This window comes from Callorhinus ursinus, unplaced genomic scaffold (assembly GCF_003265705.2).
Source record: "Callorhinus ursinus isolate GAN/ISIS: 27379988/994484 unplaced genomic scaffold, GSC_fseal_2.0 scaffold15, whole genome shotgun sequence".
NCBI lineage: Eukaryota > Metazoa > Chordata > Mammalia > Carnivora > Otariidae > Callorhinus > Callorhinus ursinus.
This window is the reverse complement of record NW_027397077.1, coordinates 23111707-23120139: the sequence shown is the minus strand read 5'-3', so window position 1 is coordinate 23120139 and position 8433 is coordinate 23111707. Positions and strand designations below refer to the sequence as shown.

At 36.4% G+C, this 8433-nt stretch overlaps 1 non-coding gene across 1 annotated transcript; it reads left to right on the top strand.

Moving 5' to 3' along the window:
- Window positions 1-709: 709 nt before the first annotated feature.
- Window positions 710-816, top strand: LOC112834306 (U6 spliceosomal RNA). The gene has a single exon (XR_003210833.2). It is a non-coding gene; the product is annotated as a U6 spliceosomal RNA (small nuclear RNA).
- Window positions 817-8433: the final 7617 nt, after the last annotated feature.

Here is an 8433-nt window from a genome sequence, read left to right as displayed (position 1 = left end):
CTGCTTCTCTGAACCCCTGGGAAATTCTCTTCTGAGAATTACATTCTTTAAAGGGTTTCTCCAAAACCATCAGCTCAAAGACTGTGCCTATCTTAAGAGTCATTAAAATATTTTTATCTGTTTGGAAACAAGATTTTCTGATAAATTCACTGAACAAGAGAGTACCTTACTAATCTTCCCCTATGCTCACCAGGAAGGGAAGAGAGTTTATTTAAGGCATGGTTATACCTAGGTCATCTATTCAAATAAATGCAATTGCCCCAACTTGTACAACTGATCATATCTGCTCTAACTTTGCTCCAGGAAAATATCTGGTTATTGGAATAGAGAATGAAGACTAAGCTAATCAAATGATCCCATGTAATTAAAGTTCACTGATGCATCTGCTAGATTTCTTAGCAGTATGGGCTTGTAAATGGATTGTATTCCAATGGTTCATTTGTAAATTAGTTGGGTGGAACATGAAATTCATTTTTCCTTTTAAAAAATACGAGAAGTGGTTACATTTCCAGCCTGGCCTTCCAAACTTACCTAGCCAGTAACTTTGCTAGAATAAAGTATATTCACAATGGGTTGATATCACTTTGATGTACATGGCTAAACAAAGTGGAAGAAAGAAAATTGAATAATAATTTCTTTTTTAAAAAATGTGTCTTGAAGTCTCATGCTTTGGGGAAAGAAAGACAGTTTTAAAACAAAAGGGGTGTGTGTGTTCACTTCAGCAGCACATATACCAAAATTGGAATGATACAGAGAAGATTAGCATGGCCCCTGGGCAAGGATGACACACAAATTCTTAAAATTTATGAAAATCTTAAAATAGATGAAAATTTTAGGAAGATTCTAAAGCAGATTTGGGGAGAAATCTGAATCTTTAGGATACTATCCCTGACTCAGAAAACATGCTTAAACCAGGGATCACCAGGAAAGTTTTGGTGTTCATGGGATTAATTCTCCCCGACCTCATTCTCTGGTCATATCATGACCTCCTCCATGGGCAACAGATATATGTTGATCTACCCTCATGGCATCCCTTCCTTCTTTTGTTGGTGATAGCATCTCAATATACCTTTAGAGCAAATATTCCTACTCTTCTCACAATTTATGTAGTTTACATAGAACTGACTCCATCTCTGGGGTTAAGAAATGTAACCAGGAATTTAGGCCAGTCTGAGCATTCCAGTTCCCAACTGATTGATTGTTCCAGAGATGAACACATGACCTTAGGAGTTCCAGTCAGAAAAAGTGCACGACTCTTACCAGGACTATTGGGAAAAAAGACCTTCATTCCCCTAGAGTGTCTAAGCTTTTAAGATGCAAGCCTGGTGCTGCTTATAAAAAATAAAAATAAATAAATAATAAAAATTTAAAAAGTCAAGCCTACTTGGAAATTAAGCCAACACAGGAAGGCAGAGCTGAAGGATGTACAAAGACAAATTCCTGACCACAATTTTTAAACACCCGTGCCTCACACCTATTTCTTGAATACATGAGCCAGTGATTTTTTTCCTTTGTTTCAGGAATTTTTCAGTTGGCTTTCTGTCACTTTCAAGCAAAAGAGTTGGTTTATTTTACAACAAATGTCAACTAGTAATATATGTTTTAGACTACTTCTATGGGAATACCAAGGAAGATCCATCCAACCTCTTTCCAGATTTTGACACCAGGTGAATTGGCTTCTAGATAATTCCAAGGGAATTTGAATTACAGGACACAAGTTATTTTGTTATATTTTGTTCATCTATGTATGACTTTCCTTTTCTTGATTTGGGTTAATTCATACCACTGATCACCCATTGTTAGTGACATTTTATTCCTCCCTTCTCTGCCCCCAGGGAGATTATAGAAATTTAACAAAAAGAGAAAGAGGGAATTATAGAAATGTAACAAAGATAGAAATATTTTTTTATTAGAAAATGGGAGTTCTTATCCTCTGTTTCACTATTTATATGCATGTCTTAGTAAAACCACTTTAGTCTCTTGAGGTCTTTCTTCCCATATTTGTGAATAAGCAACTGTGATTCTGGGACGTCTGAAGTAATTGGAGGTGAAAGGGAAAGGATGGTGGATCAGGGCTAAACAAAGCCATGGGAACAGTAAGAAAGGGATTTCCTAAGATGTGATAAACTGAGGTGAGGGAAGCAGAAGACAGGAAAAGTGGGCATGCCTTGGACATAATCCCAGTCAAAGGAAAGACAGTGGTTGAGAATAGACAGAGTCAAACAATTCCCTGGGGGAGACTTCTGACAGTGGCCCCAGACAGGGGCCAATAGATCAGGATTTGCAGACCCATAAGGAGCTGTCCATTGACTGAAGGTTGTAATCTTCACTTTTCCCAAATGCTCTCAAGAAGTCTATGCTTAATAAATCTGGTCATTTATGTGACTCCTACAGTAAAACCCAGATGAGGAAACACTTAACCTTTTACAACAAGGAGGTGGGAGGGAAAGAGAGAGATTTTATGACACAGGATTTTTTTTCTCTGAAAAGGAGCATAACCCTGGTTAAGACAAGCAAGAATTTTCAACTTACTGGAGTAATTAGTTGACATTTGGTTATAAAATAAACCAATTCTAAAGTGCTGATTTCTGCTTTTCCTATAGCTACTTAATGTCCACAGAAAGGTTTTAATTCCAAACGGAATGGATTGCTGGTAGTATGTTAACAAGCTATTTAAGATATTAAAGCTACATAATATGCACAGACTTAAATGCAGCAGTATAAAGCCAGCTTTGAATTGTATGTATTATATATTTGTCAACAGATTCCTTTTAAGACATGCTAATTTTATTGCCAAAAGTTACTTGATACATGTTCTAGGGGGCTTTCCTGACTAGGTGATGAACACATGAAAAGAAAATTTGTGTTTGTCTTGTGTCTACTTTTAAAAAAAAAAGTGCATTATAATGAATTAAAAATCATTAGCCATTAAAATGACAGAGTTCAAGGGACTTCCATGACAGGAAAAATGGAGTAGAAATACTTTTTCTTATTCCTCCTGCTAAGTATAACTAAAAACCCTGTGCATTACATACAGAGGAAACATAAGGAAATTCTGAAAGGTGGAGAGAAGACAGATGAGCTGGGGGCCTTGGGACCCAAGGAACACACAGTGATAAGCTTCCTGGGTTTGTTGGGTTTTGGGTATTTTCAAGTTTGGTTATATATATATATATATATATTGGAGGAGGGGTTGTTTTGCTTCATATATTCTAGACAGAAGAAACCAGCAATCCGGAAATTCTAATAGGCACAGACAAAAGAAATTCCAACTAAATTCTGCTCTCTCCAGCCAAAGGCGAGCAAAAGGGCAGCCTAGCAAGACTGAAACCTTTCAGAAAATAACTGCTCTACTCCAGCCACACACCACAAAAAAACACCATGGCCCCTTCCCAGCCTGTAACAGCAAAGGCTAATGGGCGCACTTAGATGTCACCTCTGCCAAACTGAACAAAGCACCCCAAACACTCTGCTAAGGCAGTAACAAAAGGCAGAGCAGGTAGCCAAGATTTCACCCCCACAAGAACAGTAACAAGCCTCCCCATTCCACACGAAAAGACTAGTAGGGAGCAGGAAATACTTTGCCTAGTAGTGTAAGGGAAAGCCAGCTAAAACAGAACGTTTAAGTAAGATTCAGAAATACGCAAAATTTATAAAACCCCAAATGTCCAGGTTTTAATAAAAAAACACACATCATACTAAGAACCAGAAATATTGTGCATTTAATAAAAAACATCAATAAATGCCAACACAATGCTGACATAGATGTTAGAATCACATGACAAAATGTTTAAAGCAGCCACCATAAAAATGCTTTGAGGAGCAAGTAAGAATACACTTAAAGCCAATGGAAAAAAAAAACACACAAAGTTTCAGCAAAGGAATAAAAAGTCTTTCTGAAGAAATAGAAGATGTAAGAAAGACAAAATGGAAATTTTAAACCTGAATACAATAACAACAAATGGAATTTTAAACCTAAAATAAAATAACTAAAATTTAAAAGCTCCTTGGAAGGGCTGAAAATCAGAATGGAGAGGATAGATGAAAGAATATTGAACCTGAAAATAAAGCAATATACATTACCCAACCTTAACGGGAAGAAAGCAGATTTAAAAAATAAATAAACAGAGCCTCAGGAATCCATGGGACTACAACAAAAGATCTAAACATTGGATCATGTCATTTAGTCCCAGAAGGATAGAAAAAGGATGCAGGACTAAAAAAATATCTGAGAAAATAATGGCTGAATTCTTCCTGATTTGGCAAAAGACATAAACCTACAGACTCAAAAACCTAAATGAATCAATTTTCTCATAGTTTTGGATGCTAGAGGTCTAAGATCTAAGTCCCAGCAAATGAGCGTCTGGTGAGGACTTTCCCCCTGGCTTATAGATGACTGTTTTCTCACCCCATCCTCACATGGCTTTTCCTCTGTGCATGCATGGAGAGAGATGGAGAGGGAGGACGAGAGAGAGAGAGAGAGATCTGGTATCTCTTTCTCATAAGAACACCAGTCCTGTCCAATTAGGAATCCACCCTTATGACTTGATTTAACATCACTTAGCTCCTTAAAGTCCCCATCTCCAAAGGCAGTTACATTGGGCATTAGGGTTTCAACATATGAATTTGGGAGAAATACAATACAGTCCATAACACCAGGACACATCATGGTCAAACTTCTTAAAAGTAAACACAAAGAGGGCGCCTGGGTGGCTCAGATGGTTGAGCGTCTGCCTTCGGCTCGGGTCATGATCCCGGGGTCCTGGGATCGAGTCCCGCATCGGGCTCCCTGCTCCTTGGGAGCCTGCTTCTCCCTCTGCCTCTCTCTCTCTCTCTGTCTCTCATGAATGGATGAATAAAATCTTAAAAAAAAAAAAAAAAGTAAACACAAAGAAAATATCTTCAGTGCAGTGAGGGAAATGACTCCTCATGGAAAACAGTTTGGATGATAATGAATTTCTCATCAACAACAATGGAGACCAGAAGGAATTCCCACATTTTTCAAGGGAAAAAAAAAAATTGAAATGCCAAGCCAGAACCTTCTATCCAGAGACATCATCCTTCACAAATTAAGGAGAAATCAAGACATTTCTCTAACAAAGGAAAACGTAAGAAAATTTGTTTCTGGCAGTCCTGCTCTAAAATAATGACTAAAGGAAATTTTCTAAGCAGAAAGGAAATAATAAAAGAAGGAACTTTGAAATATCAGGAAAGAAGAAAGAACATGGTAAGCAAAAATACGGATAAATGTAATAGGCTTTCCTTCTCCACAATTCTCTAATTTATAGTTGATGGTTGAAGTCAAAATTATAATGCCACTGGATGTGGTTTTAAATGTATGAACAGGAAATATTTAAGACAATTATATTATACATGACGGAAAATAAAGAAATACAAAGGAAGGCAAATTTTTTATACTTCACGCAAGCTAGCAAAATGACAATTTCAATAGACTGTGATGTCATGTATATTTAATGTAATACTTAGAGTAACTGCTAAAAAAGCTATACAAAGAGATATACTCAAAAACCCTATAGATAAAAGAAAATTGAATTCTAGAAAATGTACAAATAGAAAGGCAAAAAAAAGAAAACAGAGAAACAATACAAAAACAAAAAACCTGAGAGAACAAACAGCAAACAAAAATAAAATGACAGTTTTAAGTGCTAACACAATAATTTCATTAAACGTAAGTGGTCTAAATACACCAATTAAAGGATAGAAATTACACTGTCTACTCACTTTAAATATAACACTGCTGACAGATTAAAGTTAAAATTATGGAAAAATATATATCCTGGAAACATTAATCAAAAGAAAGGTAATTACATGCAAAAGAAAATGAAATTGAACATGGTAACTCACACCACTCACAAGGAACCACTCAAATGGATTAAGATGTAAATGTAAGAACTGAAACTATAAAAGTCTTAGAAAAAAAAGTAAGTGTATATCTTCATGACTTTAGGTTATATAGTGGTTTCTTAGATATGACACTTAAAGCATATACAATTAAACAAAAAAAAAAACACATAAGTTGGAATTCACCAAAATTAAAAACTTTTGTGCTTCAAAAGACAATATCAAGAAAATGAAAAGATAACCCACAGAATGGAAGAATATATCTGAAAAATCACATATCTGATAATACTGACAAAGAATAAAAGAGAAGGCACAAATTCCCAGTAGCAGGAACAAAACACAGGATAGCCCTACAGACCCTGCAGACAACAAAAGTAAAATAAGGGAACACTATGAACAACTCTGCACACATAAATTTGACAATTTGTATGAAATTGGCCAGTTCTTCAAAAAAAAGCACAAGCTGCTACAGCACATTCAGTGTGAAGGAGACCATTTGAATAGTCCTGTAGCTATTGAGGAATTTGAATTCATAATTTTAAAACTCCCAGAAAAGAAATCTCCAGGCCCAAATTGTTTCACTGGAGAATTCTATCAAATGTTTAAAGTAACACTGACTATATACAGTCTCTTCCAGAAAATAGAAGAGAAGGGAACCATTCCCAAGTCACAAGGACACCAAGCTATGCTGAGTGAAAAAGTCAATTCCAAAAGGTTACGTGCTATATAATGTTATCCATGTAACATCCTAAAAATGACAAAATTATAGAAATGGAGAGCAGTTAGTGTTTGCCAGGCACTGGGGAGGGAAGAGGGGCTGGAGGAAGGTTGGTATGTCTATAAAAGGGTGACATGAAGAAACTTGTGGTCATGCAAATGCTTTGTTTTTGATTGTACCAATATCCATATCCTGGCTGTGATACTGTGCTATACCTTTGCAATATTTTGCCATTGGGAGAAACTGGGTAAAAGGTATATTGATATTTCTTACAACTGCTTGTGAATCTACCTACATTTGGAAATAATCACAATTGTCTCAAAATCAAAAGTTTAATTTAAAAAGACACTTCATTAGTGTGAATGCAGCCATCTGCTGACAATGATAGAAGTGTCTACAAAATGCTTAGCTCTAGTTAAAAATGAAATAAAGGACAATGTAAATCTAAAATATACATATCTATCTGTGAATTAAATCCTGATGGTTCTGGGTATACTTTCAGCTGTTTTCAGCACAGATTTGAAATATCTGGAGTCATAAGTTTTCAGCCAAACTAACACTTAAAATGATTTCATTATTCAATTAGACCACCCCTCTCTTCCTTTGTTAAATTATTAGAAACCAAGCCTGTTTTCTAAATGACCTGTCATAAAAATATATGCGTAATATATATTATCTGATTTTCCTGTAATTAGAACAATGCTAACAAGGAACAAGGCTGTTCCTTTGACACAAACCTCAAAATTACACATCCTGGTAATAAGTCAAATGGGTTGACTGATGAGCCCTTACAAGTCGGAACGCCTGGGGAATGAGAGACAGCAGCTTTCTTAAATATTCCCACTGCCTGATTCTTGGAAACAGGGATAGGGAGAAGCCAGGTTAGGAAGGAAGCCACATTTCCTTCCACGCCATGCTGTCTTGGTTCCTAAGTATGCCTCTCCGCTGACCACCAGCAAGCCTCCTTCTAACACTGAAACTCTGGTAGTAGTATATATTTAAGGTTAAAAATAGCTATATGTGCCAGGTGTTATTATTATCTCTAATTTACAAAAGAAGGAAGGAAAAGAAAAAGAAAGAAAACCAAAGTTAAGAGAGGGCAGATAACTTTCCCAAAATCATACAGTCTAAGAGTAAAATGGGAATTTGAACTAAGATCTGTCTGAAATTAAAGCTTAAGCCTTTTGCCATTACTCTTATGGTTCTCAAATTTTGCTATACACTAGAATTGATGGTGACCTTTTTTTTTTTTTAATCTTGATGCCAGGTTATACTCCACACAGTGGAATCAAAATGTCTGGAGTAGAAGCCAGCTTCAGTCTTTTTAAAAAGATCTTCAGGTAATTCCAATGTGCAGTGGATTTGGGAACAAGGGCACTATGATCTTGCCTTTTAATTAAAACTCTGGCTGCCCAGGTGCTTACCATTACCAACCTGCATTCACAAAACTCCGTCTCTGTCTATTCCACATCTAAATTTCTAAATACATCCTGTCCCAATGAATGCCCTCATCCTGAATCTGGCCCCTAAAAACCTGGTTAGAACTTCTGGATTACTTAGGACACTCTTAAACACTAGAATTTAAGCTAATGAAGGCTCAACACCTTTCCCCTTTGATATAATGATTCACACTGAGGCTTTGATGCCTCAGCCCCAGAGTAATATGGGAATACAGACATCTGGGGGCCTGAAGCTTTTCTGAAGCCAATTTTATAACAGACTTAGTAACAGCACACCTGAGTAGATGTAAGGCCCATTCATGAAAAAATATAACAAATTAGAAAACATGAACAGGGTTCCCCGCATACGCATTGGCTTTCTTGCAAAGGCTCTCAGTGTCAATTGTATATCAG